Raw genomic sequence first — 21,871 nt, forward strand, 5'->3', positions numbered from 1 at the left:
TTAGCATAGAAAAGTTCTTTTGAAACTTCCCTTTTCCTTACTTCCCCCAACTCCACAGTATATAATCACCACTCCTCAAGACCCCTGGTGCTACAGCTCTATTGGTCCTGGTGCTTTAATAAAAACCACGATTTTGAACCAAAGACATCTCAAGAATTCTTTCTTGATCATGGGCTCTGGACCTCTCCCCATCAAACCTAACCTATATCCCAAAACCACATCAGTTTCACATAAGTTGACACCCATTCATGAAGAAAAAAAGAAAAAAGAAAAAAAGAAACTGAGAAAAGAGAACTTTTCCAGTTTTTAGCAAATGAAACATAGATGGAGATTTCTTCAATCTGAGTGAAAAGATGTGAGAAACCTACAGTCAAATCATCCTCCACAGTGAGCAGATCAAGACTTTCTATCTAGAAGCAAGAATAGGCAAGGATGTCTCTTCTCACCACTAATTTGCAACATTATCCTACCTTCTTAGACAAAGCACCAAGGTAAGGAAAAGAAAAAGGCATATAATTTGGAATGAAAGAAATGAAAGTGTCTTTATTTGCAGATAACATAATAGCTTGTGGGGAAAATCCTAAGGAGTAAAGGGAAGTCTTCTAGAAATAAAGGTAAACTTAGCTTGAAGGATACAGGATCTATATTAAAAAAGACAAAGTAAATTGTATGTCTGCATGCTAATAATGGAAAATTAGAAAATAAAATTGACTCCATTTACAATAGCATTGAAAAAGTACTTTGAAATAACAAAAGAGAAGCAAGATATCTACACTGAAAACTGTGTAACATAGCAAAAGGAAATTTTTAAAGACCTTAGAGAATGGAGAAATATACCAGATCCATAGGTTATAAGACTTGAATTGAAATATTTTTTGACAAGCTTTGCGCAGTGGCAGTATCGTAGCCAATGAGGTTTATCCAAGGCGCGATTATTGCTAATTGAAATATTTTTTGACAAAAGTGTCCATGTAATTCAATGGTGAAAAGAGGTTTTTTGTTTTGTTTTGTTTTGTTTTGTTTTTTGTTTTTTAAGAAATGATGATGGAACAAATAAATTATCTGCATGGGAAAAAAATCAACTGGCAATTTCTTCACATTATAAATAAAATGGATCAGATATGATAAAACTATTAAGTATAAATCAGAACATACAGAAAAAAATTATGATTTGGGGGTAGGGCTATATTTCTCAAATAAGACACAAAAAAACCACAATTCCAAAAAGTGAAAATAGTAATGACAATAACAATAATAATAATAGTAATAATAACAACAATATAATTAAAACCATTTTTTTTTAATGCAGTTAAAAAGAAAAAAGGAGGGGGTGCCTCGGTGGCTCATTCCTTAAGCCTCTGCCTTCAGCTCAGGTCATGATCCCAGGGTTCTGGGATCAAACTCTGCATCAGGCTCCCTGATCAATAGGAAGCCTGCTTCTCTAAACCTCACTCCCTCTGCTGGTGTTCCCTCTCCTTCTGTGTCTCTCTGTCAATTAAATAAATAAAAACTTAAAAAAAAAAAAAAAGGAAAACCCCAAATAGGGTGAAAAGGTTTGCAAAACATGTATCTAAAAAGGACTTATGAAATCAAGAATTTATTAAGAACTCTTAGAACCAAGTAATAAAGCAGGCAACCCAATTAAAAAGTGGGCAAATAGTTGTTTCAGTTACAATAGAAGATACAAGAATGACAATAAACATGATAATATATGCAACATCACTAGTCATCAGGGTGATAAAGTTAAACTGTGTGAGTTTGTGTATATGTGTGTTTATATATATATGTGTGTGTATATATGTATACACATATATATACAATGAAATATTATTCAGGCATAAAAATGAGTAAGTCCTACCATTTATAAAAACAAGGCATTATGTTAAGCGAAATAGATCAGACAGATAGATTACTTATATGTGGAACCAAAAAAAAAAAAAAATCCCACAAAAACATAAAGCCAAATTTAGGAGAATAAAATAGACCAGATTTATGGTTATTAGAGGTGAGTCGTGGGAGAGGCAGAATTGGAGGCAGGTGGCCAGAAGGTACAAACTTCCAGTTATAAGATAAGTAAGAACTGGGGATATGAAGTCTAACATGAGACTAGAGTTAACGCTGCTGTGGGATATAAAGGGAAGTTGTTTAGAGAGCAATCCTAAGAGTTCTCATCACAAGAAGAAAATTTTTCTTTTTTGTTTGCTTTTTCTTGTTATCGTATCTCTATGCGATAATGAATGCTAGCTAAAATTATCATGGTAATTACTTCACAATACATGCAAGTCAAACCATGATGCTGTACACCTTAGGCAGTAGCGTATGTCAATTATATCTCAAACTTGAAGGAACTTAAAACCATAATGAAATACCATTGCACATCCACATGGATGGCTAAAATTCAAAAGTCTGTTAATATAAAAAATGCTGGAGTTCTCACATGTTGTCAAGGGGATGCCAAACAGGAATAACCCCTTTAGAAAATGATATTGAAGTCTCTCATAAAGTTACACTTAACACTTTTCAAAGGACCCAGCGATCTGACTCCTAAGTATTTACCCAGAGAAGTGAAGGCATAATTTCAAAGAATGACTTTCGTGTGTAGGCTCAAAGCAATATTATTCATGAATGAATCTCAAAAATACTATGTTAAGCCAAAGAAATCAAACCAATGGCAAAATATTGTATGATTGTCTCCTGTGAAGCTGTAGAAAGGGTAGAACTCTAGTGACTGAAAAGAGGTCAGTGGTTGCCCACGCCTGAACACAGGGGAGACAGTCAACGGCAAAAACCATGAGGAAACTCTAGGGCCCTGGAAACGTCCTGTTTCTTGATGGCAGTGATAGTCACCTGATAGTGTACAATTAGCAAAATTCATCAAATACATACTTAAAAACTGCATGTTTTGTTGTATGCAAACTGTACCTTAATAATGATAAAAATTGATAAATTCTCCAGCCATTAAGAAGATTATTAAAGCTCTAAATGTCTTTCAGGGTATACCCTGCTGTCCTTTTCTTAGTGTGGAAGTCTGCAGAGTCGAGGACTCTCTCTGGCTTGGAGCCACAGCTTCCCTAGCAGGAAGAAGAGAGAGACCTTCCTTCTGAGGTAGAGTCACCTGTCCCTGGGGCAATCACTTCTTTTGTCCTAAACTTAATGTGAAGGCCACTTCCATCAATATAGCCCATGGATTCTTCACAACTGCTTGGATAGACTTTGCTTCTGAGCTCTGTGTTAAACTTACAGTTTCAGGTATTCTGTGGGCCTAGATTATCTCAATCACTGCTTTTTACACCAAAGCAATAACCATGTTGGGGGGAAAAAAAAAACCCAAAAACCAAAAAAACTGAACGCTGTTGATGACTGACCATTTCCTTCAGGTAAATATAAGTCACCAAGTGCGGTGATTTCTCCATGCATTTTTATCTGTGGATTCCCTTTCTATCCTTTCCACAGAGAGCCCTTAGTTAACTATTGCGGAAATTGGAATCTCCAAAGCAATTCTGACTGAAAGAGCAACATTTCAATTAAACGAATAATCAAATTCAAAATGTTATTTGAATAATTTGAGTTCTTAAATTAGGCACGCTTTTTTTTTTTTTTGCAAGTAGGCTATAAATTACATTTTCCGCTACATTGACAGTAAACGGGTAATTAATATCTCAACTTTTCCTTCTCAATGTTGATTTAAAAAATAAAATTAAATAAGCACAGAACATAAATCAGCATAGCTATCCCAGATTAGATGTGATTGCCCATCCCCTGTTTATCCTACTTTCTCTGGAGTGCATTCTTCCGTTTTGGAGTACTGCCTAGACCTGAGAGAGAACGGTGCACACCAGACAAAAGTTGACGTCATTGTGGAGGTGGCAACTGAAACTTTAGTGACATGATAAAATCTATTAATTATTAGATTTTTTTCTATTCTAAATATATAAGTAACGGACAAATATGGCACCTTCAATTTATATATTATTCTATACTATATTTAATATACTATATATATTATACTATACTATACTATATTTAATATACTATTTCCACTATAACTTCGCCACTGAAAAAGGATAATTAAGAAACTGAAACATCATTCTCTAGGCTGTACTTTCTCCATGTTCTGATTTTGGTAAGAACAATAAAATGTTTTTTTTAAAGTATCAGAAGAGGATTATCTATGTGTGCTACACAGTGCTGTAAATGCTTTAGACACACTAATTCATTGAAGTTTCACTATAACCTTAGAAGAATGTTATGTTAATGGATGCTCAGACTATTAAGAGAAGGGCAGCTGTTTGTCCAAGCTGGGAAGTGGCAGTGCTAAGATCAAATACAGGGGGGTGTTTCACCAAAGCCTCAGAACCTGACTCCCGCACGAGGGTCCCCAACTCCCCCACAGTATCAACTCACTCCTGCAGCTATACATCAGAGCAGTTCTACTGCTTGGTGCAATAATTCTGAACACTATCTACTGGGAGTTAGGGTGAATGTCTCTGGTTAAGGGCATGGTCCGCCGTAAGACTGTTCTCACTTCGGACACCAGCCACAAACTGAAGGGTTCCCAGGTGACCAACTGGCTAAGAATTTCGGGGCCCCCACTATCTTTTCACATTTGATAATTTCCTGGGATGACTTAGGTCAGAAAAGTACTACATTAAGATGACAATTTTATTATAGTGGATACAAATGAAAAAAAAATGCATAATGTGAGGCCTGAAATGGTCCCAAATGTTAAGTTTCCATGTCCTCAGGACATGTTGCTTTCCCAACACATTGATTTACAATTACCAACCAGGGAAGTACATCTAAGCTTTGGTGCCCAGACTCTTTACTCCAGTGTCCAGAGATTTTGTTGCATCCACATACCTAATTGTTACTTTAGGATAACAACATATGAGTTACATCCAACTTCTCAAAAACCATGCAAGCAAGAATAGTAGAGGGAAATACTTAAAATGATGAGAGGAAAACCCAGAAACCTAGAATTCTGCACCTTGCCCTGGATACATCATTGAACTCAATCACCAAACTCCCTCCTCTCTCTGGATTTTGGGAAGTCAAGCCAACGTCACATGGCTCAAAGTCAACCCTCCAGGCTTATAGTTGGTCTTTCTGGTATCACTAGCCCCCTACCTGACATATCTGCGACCCTACCATGTGTCAACTTATTAGCATAAATTCAGTAATGATCTAAGGGGCTCACCAAGAATAACAAACACGCCTCTATCACTTAATAAACTCCAAGGGCTTAGAGTCCTTCTCTCAGGAACCAGAAACAAAGGCCATGCTTTATTTTACAGAGACCAATCTGATGAACTTTCTTCTCCTCTTGCAGCACTGTCTCTCTCTTGGAAGGCCATACCAGAGAACCCTCCTAAGGACTCTAGGAGCACATCTTACTTGCTACCAAACCGACAGCATCTGTGAAATCCAAGAGTTGGTGCTCAAACCATCCTTCATGAGACCCAAATCAAGAGGCAGGAATCAAAATTAGCCAGTTCTCTGTCTCTTTCACCCTCTCTGTCTTCAGTTCTGATAACCCTGTAGCTCCTCTAACCCATCTCTGTTCCTTGGTACCTGCCTCCTTGCACAGCTGTTCTTCTTCACAGGTGCCCATCACCAACCCAGTAGTCTCACACCCAGTGTCTATTTCTTCCTAACCATGTATTTTGGAGCATTTCCATTCCCTCCAGTCACTGTTTGGCTTCATGTGCTTTTGAGTTCCTTTCAGCATTTACATGTCTTTCCAAATTAAGATGTGGTACTGAATGTAAAGAAATTTGGTGGGGGGGACTCTTGGGAAGACTCAGTCAGTTAAACGTCTGCCTTCAGCTCAGGTCATGATCCCAGGGTCCTTGGATCAAGCCCCTCATTGGGTTTCCTGCGCAGCAGAAAGCCTGCTTTTCCATCTCCCTCTGCTGCTCCCCCTGCTTATGCTCTCTCTCTCTGTCTGTCTGTCTCTATGTCAAATAAATAAAGAAAAGAAAAAAAAGAAAGAAAGACATGTGGTATGGCCTCTGGCATATCTGCCACCAAACTGTTTTTCTAACTTTATTGTCTCAGTGAGTCTATGTTACCACACTTTGCTCTTTTAACCAAATAACACAACATGGAAACTTTTCAATATGACAAAGTGCTCTCTAGATTTTTGCTTATACTGTCTTAATGCTAGTATTCACCTGGCAAAGTTTCCTCACTACTTCAACTGTTCTTCATGTGGCATGGTTTCTTGATGCTTTGTCATCCTAGAATCCTTCCTCTGAACCTCTTTAGTCTACTTTATGTTCCCCATGAGACTCAACATAAATAGTTAAACCCAGAGAAGCATAATGAAATGGGCATGAATTTGGGAGCCAGGCAGACCTGAACAAATGCCAGCTTAGCCTCTAAATTGAGCTGAGTGACCTTGTGTTAGATCCTTACCTTTTCTCATCTGTGAAGACAGTTATCTTCAAAGTAAGGATTTAAAATAGTATGTGCAAAATGCCCAGTTTAATAGAATGCATATTTAGACAGATATTTGCATTTTTTACCTTAGCTATCACTTATACAATGAGAATGCCATTGTATCCCTTTATCTTTCTGATAACTACATTTTATTGTTGGCTTATTATCCATCTATCAATTTACTGAAGCATCATGCCTTTTGTTTGTTTGTTTTCTTGTTCTGTATTTTCTTACATAAATAGGAAATTTTTGCCATGCTGTTAATTTGTGCATTTCAGGAGAGGATTTAGTTTAGTATTTTTCCAAAAATAACAAATTTTAAGACATGAAATAATAATAAAACCCTATTTCTACCTCCTCTAAACATACACACACACACACACACACACACAAAATCTACACATATTTATTGGCTTTATTCTGGTGACTCTTTGTCACCAACATTCTCAAATATACTAAAGAAATCTAATAACATCACAAGTGAATGGCATCAATCATAACTGAAAAATTAATACCAATGATCCAACAATTAGACTTCTGCTACTGGAGAGTTACTTACTACAGAACTGAGATTCAGGAACTGTGACTCCACTTGGACTTTGCCAGTGATTTTATGACCTTGAAAAGTTACAACTTCATCTGTAAAATGAGTGCAAGTGATTTCTGAGGTTCCTTCCAGAGGAGACCATTGTTTAATTACTTAGTGATTTATAGGTTCACATTGCTGGCATCTTTGCTCAGAAGAAAAGAAAAATTCCTAATTTGATATTTGGATCTATCAGGTTCTCATATCTGCCTTCTGTTCTATACTTACTTTTATAATCATTAAACAAATGGCCAGGAAAAAAAATAAAAGGAAAGAAGAGAAAAGGAAAAGAAGTGAAAGGATAAGAAAAGTAAAAGAAAGAAGAAAGAAAAGAAAGAAAGAAAGAAAAGAAAAGAAAGAAAATGAAAAAGGAAAGAAGAGAAGCATTCATTTGCTTTTGAGTGTAATATTCAGGCTGTTACTTATAATTAACTTTAGGCAGCTAATTCATTTTCCATCTCAAAATTCTTGTATTTATTATTTTGGCCTTTATTGCCACTATTCTTGAGAAATCAATTTCTTTGCAAATATCTCTTTTATTCTCAATGAGCCAAAATGTATAAGGGTGCTTGCTGCAATGATAAAGGAAGGAGGATAAGAGACAAATGGAGATTCTTGGATTACCTCATAATTTTTCAAATGTTCTTCTTTGAGTCTGTGGGTGGAAATCATTATATCCATTTTACAGAAAGGAAAACAGTGTCAGAAGAGTTAAGTTAGGTCACTAAGAAGGAAACATAAGTTGTTCCTGACTTCACTGCCTTCCCAAGAACTAACAACTATTCAAGAACAAGATACCACTGAGAGAATCCTAGAATGCAGGGGTGAAGCTGAAGACCTGCCAGAACCACAGAAACCAAAACAAGCTCCATTAGAAGGATAAGAGTTGTGGTGACACATTAACCAAACTGCCCTTTCCTCAGGTCAGTGCAGTACCTTGTGGAGAGCTCTCCCCTAAGCCTCTAGCTCCTACCAGTGGGAAAAGAAAACTCAAGGGGGACATCCAACTCTTCTCAGCATTTGTGGGAGTCCCTGCTCTCATCTTACACCACAGGGACTGAAGGGGAATCTGTGGGGCTCAGCCACTAGGAATCTGCCTGTTACCAAGAAAAGGGGAAGGGCTGGCAACACCAGCACCCAGCTCTTGGCACCAGCTTCGTATTGGTAGTGCTCAAGTAGTAATCCCAAACAGCAGCATTGCTCATTGACAGAATCAAGTTGAAGATGTACTCTGACCAGGGAATTTGAAGGGGTGAAAAGCTGCCTAATTCACATCCTCAAATGAGTTTTGCTGCTTTAGAATTTGGCTTGCCCACAACCAGGCAAGGAGCTAACTTACAGCCCCACCCTCTGTGGAGTATGTCTTCTAGCCCCATTTGACCAGAAGAGCTGGTGAAAACTCCTAAAGCTGTTCTGGACCAGTGGTACTCCAGTAGAGGGATGTTGGGGGCAGAGTTGATTGCCCCCTGGGCAAATACTACCAAAAGTTGTCTACACATATAATGCATCCTTACCAAGATTTATGTGACATTCTTTACAGAAGTAAAAAAAGACCACTATTAAAATTTATAGGGAATCCAACAGACTCTGAATAATTAATGAAATCCTAAGATAGAAGAACAAAGCAGGAGATATCACAATTCCTAATTTCAAGCTATACTATAACGTTATAGTCATCAAAACAGTTTAGTGCTGGAAGAAAAACAGACAAAAGGACCAATGGAACAGAATCAAGAACCCATAAATAAACTCAAGCTTATGTGGTCAACTAATATTTGATAAGGCAATTAAGAACAGTCAAAGGAAAAAAGACAGTCTTTTCAGTAAATGTGCTGAGACAATTGGATATTCACATGTAAAAGAATGAAATAGGATTTATATGTTATACCTCTCACAAAATTTAACTCAGAATGGATGAGATTTACATCTAAGACCTGAAGCCATGAAACTACTAGAAGTTAACATAAGAATAAAATGACTATAGGGACGCCTGGGTGGCTCAGTTGGTTGGACGACTGCCTTCGGCTCAGGGCGTGATCCTGGAGTCCCGGGATCGAGTCCCACATCAGGCTCCCAGCTCCATGGGGAGTCTGCTTCGCTCTCTGACCTTCTCCTCGCTCGTGCTCTCTCTCACTGTCTCTCTCTCTCAAATAAATAAATAAAAAAAATTTTAAAAAAATCTTTAAATAAAAAAAAAATAAATAAATAAAATAAAATGACTATACATGGGTCTCAGTAATAATTTTTTAGATATGACACTTAAAGCACAAACAACAAAATAGGGAATGATACCTGGATGGCTTATTTGGTTGGACGTCTGCCTTTGGCTCCAGTCATGATCCCAGGGTCCTAAGATGGGAGTCCCCTCATCAACCTTTTTGCTCAGAGGGGAGCCTGCTTCTCCCTGTGCTTGCCATTCTCTCAGCTGTGCTCAGCTGTGCTCTGACAAATTAATAAATAAAATCTTAAAAAATGAAAATAAAACAAGTGAGACTACATCAAATCAAAAAGCTTCTGCACAATGAAAGAAACCTTCCAGCAAAAGAAAATACAACCAATGGAATGGGAAAAAATATATTTGTAAGTTATATGCCCAATGAAGGGTTAGCATCCAAAATATACAAAGAATGTATACAACTCAATAGCAAAAAACAAATAACCTAATTAGAAAATGAGCAAATGACCTAGCCAGTCATTTCTCTAAAGATAGAAGAAGACCAACAGGTACATGGAAAGATACTCAACATCATTAGTCAGTAGAGATATGTAAATTAAAACTACATGAGGTAACACTTCACACCTGTTAGGATGGTCATCATCAAAAACACAAGAAGTAGCCAGTGTTGCTGTGGATGTGGAGAAAAGGGAACATTTGCACACTGTTGGTGGGATTGTAAATTGGTGTTGACACATTGGAAAGTAATGTGGAGGATCTAGAAAAATAATAAAATTTAAAATAGAACAATCATATGATCCACTTCTGGGAATACACCCAGTGAAAACAAAAACATTGACTCAGAAAAAAGAAAAAAATCTGTATCCCTATGTTCATATCAGCATTATTTGCAATAGCCAAGACATGGAAATAGTCTATCTATTGATGAATAAATGGATAAAGAGGCTTTGGCCATAAAATAAAAATGAGAAAATCTGACCATTTATAAAAACGTGGCTGGACCTTGAGGGCATTATGCTTGTGAAATAGGCAGAGAAAACAAATACTGTATTATCTCACTTATATGTGAGATTTAAATCAAACAAACAAAATCATTATAGAATAGATTAGATTTGTTACCAGAGGTGGAAAATTGAGGGCAGGGGTGGAGAGGGAATTGTATAAAAGTAGTTAAAAGGGGCACCTGTGTGGCTCAGATGGTTAAGCACCTGCCTTCAGGTCAGATCATAATCTCTATGTCCAGAGATCGAGCCCCACATCAGGCTCCCAGCTCAGTGGGGGGTCTGCCTCTCCCTCTCCCTCTGTCTCTCCCCCTATTTGTGTATTCTCTCTCTCTTTCTCTAAGGAATAAATAAAATCTTTAAAAAAAATAGGTAGTCAAACTTCCAGTTATAAGATAAATAAGTACTAAGGTTATAACATACATGATGACCATAGTTAACACTGCTGTATAATATAAGAATATTGTTACTCTCAAGTAAATCCTAAGATTTCTTATTACAAGAGATTTTTTCCCTTTTTTTTCCTGTTTTATTATATTTATATGAGAGGATGAATATTAGCTGAAACTATTGTGGTGATCTTTTCTCAATATATGTAAATGAAACTATCATGCTATATACCTTAATCTTACACATAATGTATGCCAATTGTAACTCAAAGAAATTGGGGGAAAAAGAGTAAGGTATTTCCTGACCTTAAAGCTAAGGAAGTTCTCAGACCTTATAAAAACTGATGATACTACTTTCCCTCCATATAAAACAATGTGAATTGTATTCTCTTGTACATTGGACATTTTAGACAGTGCAGCTTGCCAATTCAAGAAAAATAAAACAAAAATTTACAAGATTGATTCTCAGTGTTTGAGAATATTCCTGGCTCTGTGTCATTTCTTCTCAATATTTCTAATCCCTGACTTGTGGTTAATTAGAATGATCTCTATATTAAGCTCATTAACCTACTTACATGGAAGAATTTGTTAATGAAAAAAAAAAAGAGAACTCAATATCTCATGACTCATGAATAGTAAGTAAATCTTGATATTGATGCTGCTTCCACAAAAGGAAACTTTAATCATGTTTGATAACTGTATTTGAATAAATATCAAACATTTATATACATCAAGGATTAAGTAAGTTCAGGAAAAAAAGTCCATAATGCAAAGGCTCCTGGATCACCATAGTAGTCAGATTAGTATACCTGACACTACACAAGGGCATGTCATATCCTATTTTGAAATAAATGTGTGTATATTATCAGCATCTTCCTTGTGAAAAAACTGAGGCTTTGTCTACATACTGGAACATAAAATAAGGTGTAGACATTAGTTATGTAATTTAATACAATAACAATTTATTTATTATTATTATTATTATTGGTTAGATGGTAGAACAGACATCACGCCACCCTGTGGAGGTGCTGTTTTATAAAAATCACCCATCCATGTTTTGATGGTTTTGATGTTACCAGCCCACCCTAGGACTGGCATATCTTTGAGAAACAATTGTAATACTTCAGGGAGCTACTATTACCAATGGAAATGTATTGTTCCCCTTGGGGAAAGGAAAAATAATAAAAGAGAAAGAGACTGAAGATCATTCAGTATAGAATTCAGGAATGCAAACTCTAATTTCTACAATGGTCAGATGGATAATATAAAAGTGTAACACTTCCAGGGGAAGTAGTATTATACTAAGTAGCAGGCAGACACTGGAAATCTATAGAGTACATATCCTATGTAAGAATACGCAATTATTTTCATTGCTTGTTTTTAAATATGGAGCTAGCCAAGTAAAGCACAGGTGAGTGCTGCTGGATTTTGATCTTTAACAAATAATCAAAGTGAGAGGGAGCCCGTATTACTTGGAATGGCTTATAATATTGATCAAAAACACTGAATATGGATATAGGCAAGATAGTGGAAGAGTAGGAGACCTAAATATTGCCAGGTCCCAGGAGTTCAGCTAAATAGTTGTAAAACCATTCTGAACACCTACAAACCCAGTAGGAGCTTGAGGAGAGAGGAAGAGCAACAATTCTAGGAACAAAAAAAGTGACCACTTTCTGGAAGGTAAGATATGTGGAGAAGTGAAAATGAGGTAATATATGGGAAAATATACTGCGGGAGGAGGGAGCGTCCATTAGCCACTTACTAGCAAGTGACAGAGCAGTCAGAACTTTTAGAAGTCTTCTCCAATGAGGGATATCGCTCCAGAGGCGAAGTGGAGGTTGGAGCCCTTAGTGTAACAGTGTGGTCTCAGGTCCCTCATGGTCACAGAAAGACTGGTTGTCTGACTGCGGCAGACCTCCCAGTGTCAGAATGGAGAATCCAGCTGCAGAGACAGAGCCAAGGAGGGTGCTGTCAGCTCAGGGTCACCTTAAACCATGATCTGAGGCACAGTCGGACCACTACTCTTCAAGCAGGGACCTCACAAGCAGAAGATCTGGGGAGACTCACCTTCCTCTTCTGGTAGGAGTGGCATGGGAGCACCCAGCAGAAATCTGCTGCATTTGGAGACTCCAAATGGGACCACACACTAGAGATAGAAATGCTTGGTCACAGGCTGGGTGAGCATGGAACGTGGCCAGAGACCACAAAGATGGGAGGGATAGACTGCTTTTCTCTGAAGGGGCACTGAAGGGTGAGGCCCTGAGCTCTCGGCTCCTCCAGGCTGGAGATTGGAAGACTGCCATCTTCATTCCCGTCCTCCAGAGCTCTACAGAAAATGCTCAGGGAACAAAAGCTCCTGAGAGTAAACTCAAGCAGATTGCTTAGCCTGGCCCCTGGCAAGGGCATGCAATTCCATTTGAGAATCATGGTAACAGGTCCCTCCTCCAGAAGATCAGCAAGAACATGCAGCCAAGATCAAGTTCTCTGATCAGTGAGAACTGCAGAATTCCAGAGCTAAGGGAATGTAACACGGAGAATACATGGCTTTTTCCCATTGTTCTTTAGTCTCTCAAAGTTAATGTTTTTAAATTTTTTTAATCTTATTCTATTTTTTAAATTTTTCTTCTTTTTTATTTTAAACTTTTTAAACTTTTTTATCTTATCAATACCTTTTTAAAAAATCTTTGCTAATTTTCATTGTTATACTCATATTCTATCCCTTCATTGTATTTAGCCTTATTTTTTGTATACATATAGGTTTTCATTTCTTTAAATTTTGGGGATACAGTTTCTTCTAACAGATCAAAATATATCCTAAATCTAGTGCATAGTTTTATTCTAGTCTCCAGCCTGATCATATTCTTTCTTTTTCTTTTTTTTTCTTTTTTTTCAACCAACTTCTTATCAATTCCTCTTTAAGAATCTTTTTTAATTTTCATCTTTACAGACATATTCCATAACCTTATCATGTTTATCCTTCTTTGTGTGTGTGTGTATATATATATATATATATATATATATACATATAAATTTCTCTTTCTTTAAAATTTTGGGAGGCAGTCTCTTCTAACAGACCAAAGTACATACACCCAAAATCAAATATATGGCTCTGTTCTATTCACCAGTCATATAGATATGAATATATATATATATATGTATGTATATATATATATATGTAATTTAATATATAAGGTTTTTAAAAGATTTTAGTTATTTATTTCACAAAGAGAGACACAGCAAGAGAGGGAACATAAGCAGGGGGAGTGGGAGATGGAGAAGCAGGCTTCCCACTGAGCAGGGAGACTAATGCAGGGCTTGATCCCAGGACCCTGGGATCATGACCTGAGCCAAAGGCAGATGCTTAACAACTAAGCCACATAGGCATCACTAAAATTTAATATATATATATATATAATTTAAATAAACAACTTAAATATATATAATATATAATATGCATATTATATATAGTATATAAAGTATATATTTTCTCCTTTCATCTCCCCCCACGTTTGGATCTCTTCCAGTTTGGTTAGTGTTTATATTTCTGGGGTCATTGCTACCCTTTTAACGTTTTGTTCTCTCGTTCCTCTATTCTTATAGAATGTCAAGGTGGGAAAGCTCATCTCGGGGGAAAAAAAAACAAAGAACAAGAGGCAGTACTGATGGCTAGGGTCCTAATCAATATAGGCATTAGTAAGATGTCAGAACTAGAGTTCAGAATGACGATTATCAAGGTGCTAGCTGGGCTCAAATAAAGCATGGAAAATATTAGAGAATCCCTTTATGGAGAAATAAAATCTCTTTCTAGAGAAATAAAAGAGCTGAAATCTAAGCAAGATGAAATAAAAAAAAAGCTATTAATGCAGTGCAATACAATATGGAGCCTCTTACTGTTAGGATAAATGAGACAGGAGAGAGAATTAGTGATATAGAAGACCAAATGATGGAGAATAAAGAAGCTGAGAAAAATAGAGATAAACAACCACTGGACCATGAGCTGAGAATTAGAGAGATAAAAGAAACCATAAGATGAGACAATATTAGAAAAATTGGGATCCCAGAAGAAGAAGAGAGAGAAAGGGGGTAAAAGGTATATTGGAGCAAATTATAGCAGAGAATTTCCCTAATTTGGAAAGGGAACAAATATCAAAATCCAGGACACACAGAGAACCTCCCCTCAAAAATCAGTAAAAATAGGTCCACACCCCATCATCTATGAGCAAAACTTACAAGTCTCAGTTACCAAGAAAATCTTGAAAGCAGCTCAGGACAAAAGGTCTGTAACATACAATGGCAGAAATATTAGATTACCCTGAGACCTATCCACAGAGACATAGATGGCCAGAAAGGACTGGCATGATATATTCAGAGCACAAAATGAGAAAAATATGCACCCAAGAATACTATGTCCAGCTACACTGTCATTGAAAATAGAAGGAGAGATAAAAAGCTTCCAGGATAAGCAAAAACTAAAAGAATTTGCAAACACCAAACCAACCCTCAGGGAATATGGAAAGAGGTCCTCTAAGCCAAGAAAGAGCCTAAAAGTAACAGACCAGAAAGGAACAGAAACGACATACAGTAACAGCCACCTTATAGACAATACAATGACACTAAATTCATATTTTTCCATCACAACCAACACCAAAAAAAAAAAATACAAACAATTATAAGAACATATTATGAGCAACTATACACCAGGAAATTTGACAATCTGGAAGAAATGGATGCTTTCCTAGAGGCATATAAACTACCAAAACTGAACCAGAAAGAAATAAAAAACCTGAACAGACCCATAACCAGTAAGGAGATTGAAGAAGTCATCAAACATCTCCCAACAAAAAAAAGCCCAGGACCAGATAGCTTCCCAGGGGAATTCCACCGAACATTTAAAGAAGAATTAATACCAATTCTCCTGAAACTGTGCCAAAAAATAGAAATGGAAGGAAAACTTCCAAACTCATTTTATGAGGCCAGCATTTCCTTGATCCCAAAACCAGACAAAGACCCCATCAAAAAGAAGAATTACAGACCAAGATCCCTGGTGAATGGATGCAAAAATTCCCACCAAAATACTAGCCAATAGGATCCAACAGCACAGTAAAAGGATTATTCACCATGGAGAAGTGGGATTTATGCCTGGGCTGCAAGGCTGGTTCAACATTCGCAAATCAATCAATGTGATACAATACATTAATATAAGAAAGAATAAGAACCATATGATACTCTCAATAGATGCTGAAAAAGCATTTGACAAAGTACAGCATCCTTTCTTGATCAATACTCCTCAAAGTGTAGGGATAGAAAGTAAATACTTCAATATCATAAAAGTCACCTATGAAAAACTCCCAGCGAATATCATTCTCAATGGGAAAAAAACTGAGCTTTTCCCTTGTCAGGAACACAACAAGGATGTCTACTATCACCACTGCTATTCAATATAATACTAGAAGTCATAGCCTTAGCAATCAGACAACAAAAAGAAATAAAAGGCATCTGAATTGGCAAAGAAGAAGGCAAGCTCTCACTCTTTGCAGATGATATGATACTTTATGTGTAAAACCCAAAAGACTTGACTCCAAAACTACTAGAACTCATACAGGAATTCAATAAAGTATTAGGATATAAAATCAATGCACAGTTGCATTTCTATACACCAACAACAAGACAGAAGAAAGAGAAATTAAGGAGTTAATCCCATTTACAATTGCACTTAAAACCATAAGATACCTAGGAATAAACCTAACTAAAGAGACAAAGAATCTGTACTCAGAAAACTATAAAGTACTCATGAAAGGAATTGAGGAAGACACAAAGAAATGGAAAAATGTTCCATGCTCATGGATTGGAAGAACAAATATTGTGAAAATGTCTATGGTACCTAAGCAATCTACACTTTAATGTAATCCCTATCAAAATACTATTATTTTTTTTTCAAATAAATGGAACAAATGATCCTAAAATTTTTATGAAACCAGAAAAGACCCCAAATAGCCAGAGGAATGTTGAAAAATGAAAAGTAAAGTTGGTGGCATCATAACTCCAGACTTCAAGCTTTATTACAAAGCCGTAATCATCAAGACAATATGGTACTGGCACAAAAACAGACACACAGACCAGTGGAACAGAGTAGACAGCCCAGAAATGGACCCTCAACTCTATGGTCAACTAATCTTTGACAAAGAAGGGAAGAATGTCCAGTGGAAAAAAGACAGTCTCTTCAACAAATGGTGTTAGGAAAATTGGATAGCCACATGCAGAAGAATGAAACTGGACCATTTCCCTACAATACACATAAAAATAGACTCAAAATGGATGAAAGACCTCAATGTGAGACAGGAATCCATCAAAGTCCTTGAGGGGAACACAGGCAAAACCTCTTTGACCCAGCCACAGCAATTTCTTCCTAGAAACATCACCAAAAGCAAGGGAAGCAAGTGCTAGAATGAATAATTGGGACTTCATCAAGATCAAAAGTGTTTGCCCAGGGAACCTGGGTGGCTCAGTGGGTTAAAGCCTCTGCCATGAGGTCATGATTTCAGGGTCCTGGGATCGAGCCCCGCATCAGGCTTTCTGCTCAGCAGGGAGCCTGCTTCCCCCTCTCTCTCTGCCTCTATGCCTATTTGTGATCTCTCTCTGTCAAATAAATAAATACAATTTTTAAAAAAAAGTGTTTGCCTAGAAAAGGAAACAGTCAACAAAACCAAAAGACAGTAGACAGAATGGGAGAAGATATTTGCAAATGACATATGAGATAAAGGGCTAGTATCCAAAATCTATAAAGAACTTATCAAACTCAACACCCAAAGAACAAATAACCCAATCAAGAAATAGGTAGAAGACATGAACAGACATTTCTACAAAGAAGACATCCAAATGGACAACAGACACATGAAAAGATGCTCAACGTCACTCAGTGACAGGAAAATACAAATCAAAACCAACTCACACCAGTTAGAATGGCTAATATTAACAAATCAGGAAACGATAGGTGTTGGCAAGGATGCAGAGAAAAGGGAACCCTCCTACACTGTTGGTGTGAATGCAAGCTGGTGCAAACACTGGAAAACAACATGGAGGTTCCTCAAAAAGTTGAAAATAGAGCTATCCTACAATGCAGGAATCGCACTACTGGGTATTTACCCCAAAGATCCAAAGGGGCACGTGCACCCGAATGTTTATAGGAGCAATGTCCACAATAGCCAAACTATGGAAAGAACCTAGATGTCCATCAACAGATGAATGGATAAAGAAGATGTGGCGTGTGTGTGTGTGTGTGTGTGTGTGTGTTGGAATACTATGCAGCCATCAAAAAGGAAATATTGCCATTTGCAATGGTGTGGATGGAACTAGAGGGCATTATACTATGCAGAATAAGTCAATCAGAGAAAGACAATTATCATATGATCTCTATGATATGAGAAATTTGAGAGACAGGGTGGGGGGTCTTGAGGGGAAGGGAGGAAGAAATGAAACAAGATGGGACTTGGGAGGGAGACAAACCATAAGAGACTCTAAGTCTCAGGAAACAAACTAAGGGTTGCTGGGGGTGGGTGGCAGGGATAAAGTGCATGGGTTATGGACACTGGAGAGGGTATGTCCTATGGTAAGTGCTGTGAATTGTGTGACTAATGATTCACAGACCTGTACCCCTAAAGCAAATAATACATTATATGTTAATAAAAATAAAGATAGAGATAGCAATTATAGACAACAACAACAACTAACTGAATATGTCTCAAAGGTCTGTAGGAGGGTTACTCAATCTCAGCACGATTGACATTTCCATCTGGCTAATCCTTTGTTATCAGGAACATTTGTATGTATCAGCATCTCTGGCCTCTACCAACTAGATGGCAACAGTACCCTCTCTCACTCCAGCACAAGTCATAACATTTCAAAGAGTCTTCAGATGAGGCCAAAAGTCCCTGGGGGATTTAAATTGCCTCCAGTTGAGAGCCACTGATATCAGATACAATCCAAAGTTTATAAATGCTTACAAAGGTATTTTCATTAGTAAATAAGGGAGAACAAAAATAAAACATTTACATTATGATAAATACATAATAAAACAAAGATCCAAAGAAGCCTAAGATAAAAAGAAAAGAAGAAGAAGAAAATAATACAGTAAAAGAGATTAAAATACTGATGGAACAAGCAGAGTGAATATTGATTCTCCCCAGAAAATCTATAGTTGATATTTTGAGAGGGAAAATCAATTGTTGAGAAATGTAATTTCGAAAGTAGAACAAAGAAAGCCTAACAAATACATAAAGAATATGAGTTGTCAAAAAAAGATATTAAAAGGAAATACGTATAAATTTATGTCAAAATACTTAAAACTATCAGTGAAGGAAAATTATTTACTAGAAAGTAGAATTATGAAATTGCCTAAGAGAAAACTAAAGATATAAGATTTAAAAATTACTAAAAATAACCTCATAAAATAGGTGCTGGGCTGCAAAGTATTCTAAGTGAATTTTTGAAACTTAAAAAAAAAAACCTAAGTTGTACACTACAAAAACTCTTAAAGCAGAAAAAATATGAAAAATTAATTTATTTTTCAGCATTCTTAACTATTTGCATATTACAAAACCTCCACCACAAAAATGAAAGACAATTTATCTCTCCCAACCAACAGCTATCATCACAATTAAAATATTAGGGGAATTCCCAGTGTCACCTCTATGAATAATTATTATTTTGCTAGTACAATATAATAAGCAATGTAAAACAGAGGTAAAAGCACTGAAAAAGATGAAGATATATACATAGAAGAGCACTTCCTTAATCTAAAAAGTGAGAAGCTTCTTGAGAAATATTGAGGATAACTTCTAAATTAAGAAAAAGAAAATAATATCAGCTGAAAAGAAAATATCAGCTCAATATCACCACTTTTACACATCATTTTGAGATATTAGCCAGCACAATAAGAAAAGAAAAAGGTATTGATATTGGAAAGAAAAAATTGGATCATTTTCCAGTTGATATGGTCTATGTAGAATCTTAAAATATCAACAAAGTATTAGAAATAATTTGAGTTTAGCAAAATGGCTGGATATCCATTTCCAATCTCATTCTGTACACTAGCAACTAACTACAAAACATTTTTAAAAATACATCCTTTGCTATAGAATCCAAAATTATAAAACTCAAGTCATAAATCTAACAAAAATGGGAAAAGATCTATTCACAGAACATTTTAAAACTTCAGTGAAATTCATTAAATAAATGGAGAATTTGCTTATAATCATGAATAGAGAAAATGTCTTTTAGAGATCAAATATCCTCAAATTGATCATCATTTTTAATGCAGTTCCAGTTAAATTTCCAATAAACTTCTTCAAAAATTTGACAAGTTTCTTCCAAAGTTTATATGAAGAAGAAGGGATTTTCTACCACCAATATTTTCTAAGGAAGATGAAAGGTAGATTTTTCCGTATCAGATATCAAAACATACAAAAAATATTCTATAGCTATGATATAGCTGTAAAACATATTGTAGAACCATAGCAATTAAGAGAAATTGACCAGTGGAATAAATATTAAACCCCAAAAGCCCATGCATATATAGAACTTTGATATGTAACTGCAATGAATGTAAGATCATTGAAAATAGAAGCTGTTAGTCAAGAAATGGAAAATTAAAAAATATACAAAATAACATACTGAAAGATATTTGCAATACATATATATATATATGTTTAAAGTTTTTATTTATTCATTTGACAGAGGGAGTCTGCTTGAGCGCACACACACACACACACACACACACACACACGTAGTGGGGAGCGGCAGGCAGATGGAGAGAGAGAACCAGACTCCCAGCTGAGCAGGGAGCCCTCCTCATAGGGCTCTCCATCCCAGGACCTGGAGATCATGAGAAAAGGCAGATACATAACAGATGGAGTCTCCCAGCTGCCCCTGCAATACATATATTTTAAGAGGTTAAAACTCTTACAAATCATTACGAAAAGGAAAGTTCAGTAGAAAAATAAGCAAAAGCCATAAGAGACATTTCACAGAAGAGGAAACCTATGTGTCCAATAAACACATGATAAAACCCTCAACATCACAACATCAACATCACTCATGAGGGAGGTATAAATCAACACTAATTAAGGTAGTTGTTGACAGTCATTTTGGAATAATTAAGAATTCTTGATAATACCAAGACTTGGATAAGAAGTGACTCAATGTAATCTCGTACTTCACTTGTGGTCGTGTAAACTGCTATGACAAATGTGGGAAATAATTTGGCATTATCTTATAAAGTTGAATACTTATATACCCCAGAATTTGCACACTTAGGTACACACCCAAGAGAAACTTTTGCACACACGTACAAGAATGCTTACTGCATCACTTTAGTCATCCAGAAACAATGTAAGGCTTCATCAACAGGCAAATGGATAAAAACACTGAGGTATAGTTGCGCAAAGGAATTTCAGTGAGGACAAATGAGGTGAAATGAAATGAAATGGAACACAGCCACGCTTAATATTAGGAATGGCTCTTGGTACAATTGAAATGAAAATTCCAGAAGCCCACCTACGGAATGCTATATTCCTTTTGTAAAATTCAAACCCAGCAAAATCCCACAATATGTTGTTCATTGACACGTACGTAGGTCTGTGTGTGGGGTGGCTGCCTTGATCTCTCTGGGAAGGGTTGTATGGCTTCAGGGGTGTCTCTCGTTTCTTCTGATCAGCAGAGATCACTCTCAGCTCCCTTAAGATGTCACCAGCTTTCAGTGAAGCACCTGTAAGTGGTCAGTGAAGATGCGGGAAGAATTGGAAGATAGGGACAGGCCCGCTATGAGGCTGATGCACTGTGGAATTGTAATCTGTCATGCCAGCCCACATAGAGCCATTAAAAGACCATTAACCGTTAGGCTGGTTTCTCCTTACTCTTATCTATGGCCTGTCCTCTTTCTCCAGAGCTCCATCAGGGATGACCGCCACTGTTGGTCTATTGTAATCTATCAAGGGATCTTTGCTTTCTAGAATTAACTTAACTTTCTTTGTGTTCTGGTCCCTCTGATGTTTTTTAAAAGAAGCTATGACTCTGTAGCCTATCCAGTTTATTTTGCTTGTTGTGGGGAGAGCAGGAGTCTCCTTCAACTTTCTGCATCCTGAGCCTGGATGGTACAACATTTTAAAGCTACAAGTCATTGAGAACAATCAACTTTTGTCCAATGTGTTACTGTCATTTACCTAACTTTGTTATTCATCTTTTATTTCTTTCAATATATATTGACTTATTAATTTATACACGT

The 21,871-nt window shown here is 36.6% G+C and overlaps 1 non-coding gene across 1 annotated transcript; it reads left to right on the plus strand.

Annotated features, from left to right (window-relative positions):
• The first annotated feature begins 881 nt into the window (after window positions 1-881).
• On the plus strand, window positions 882-1,016 carry LOC122894820. Its single transcript, XR_006381855.1, has one exon. It is a non-coding gene; the product is annotated as a U4 spliceosomal RNA (small nuclear RNA).
• Window positions 1,017-21,871: the final 20,855 nt, after the last annotated feature.

This window comes from Neovison vison, chromosome 13 (genome assembly GCF_020171115.1).
Source record: "Neovison vison isolate M4711 chromosome 13, ASM_NN_V1, whole genome shotgun sequence".
Lineage (NCBI taxonomy): Eukaryota > Metazoa > Chordata > Mammalia > Carnivora > Mustelidae > Neogale > Neogale vison.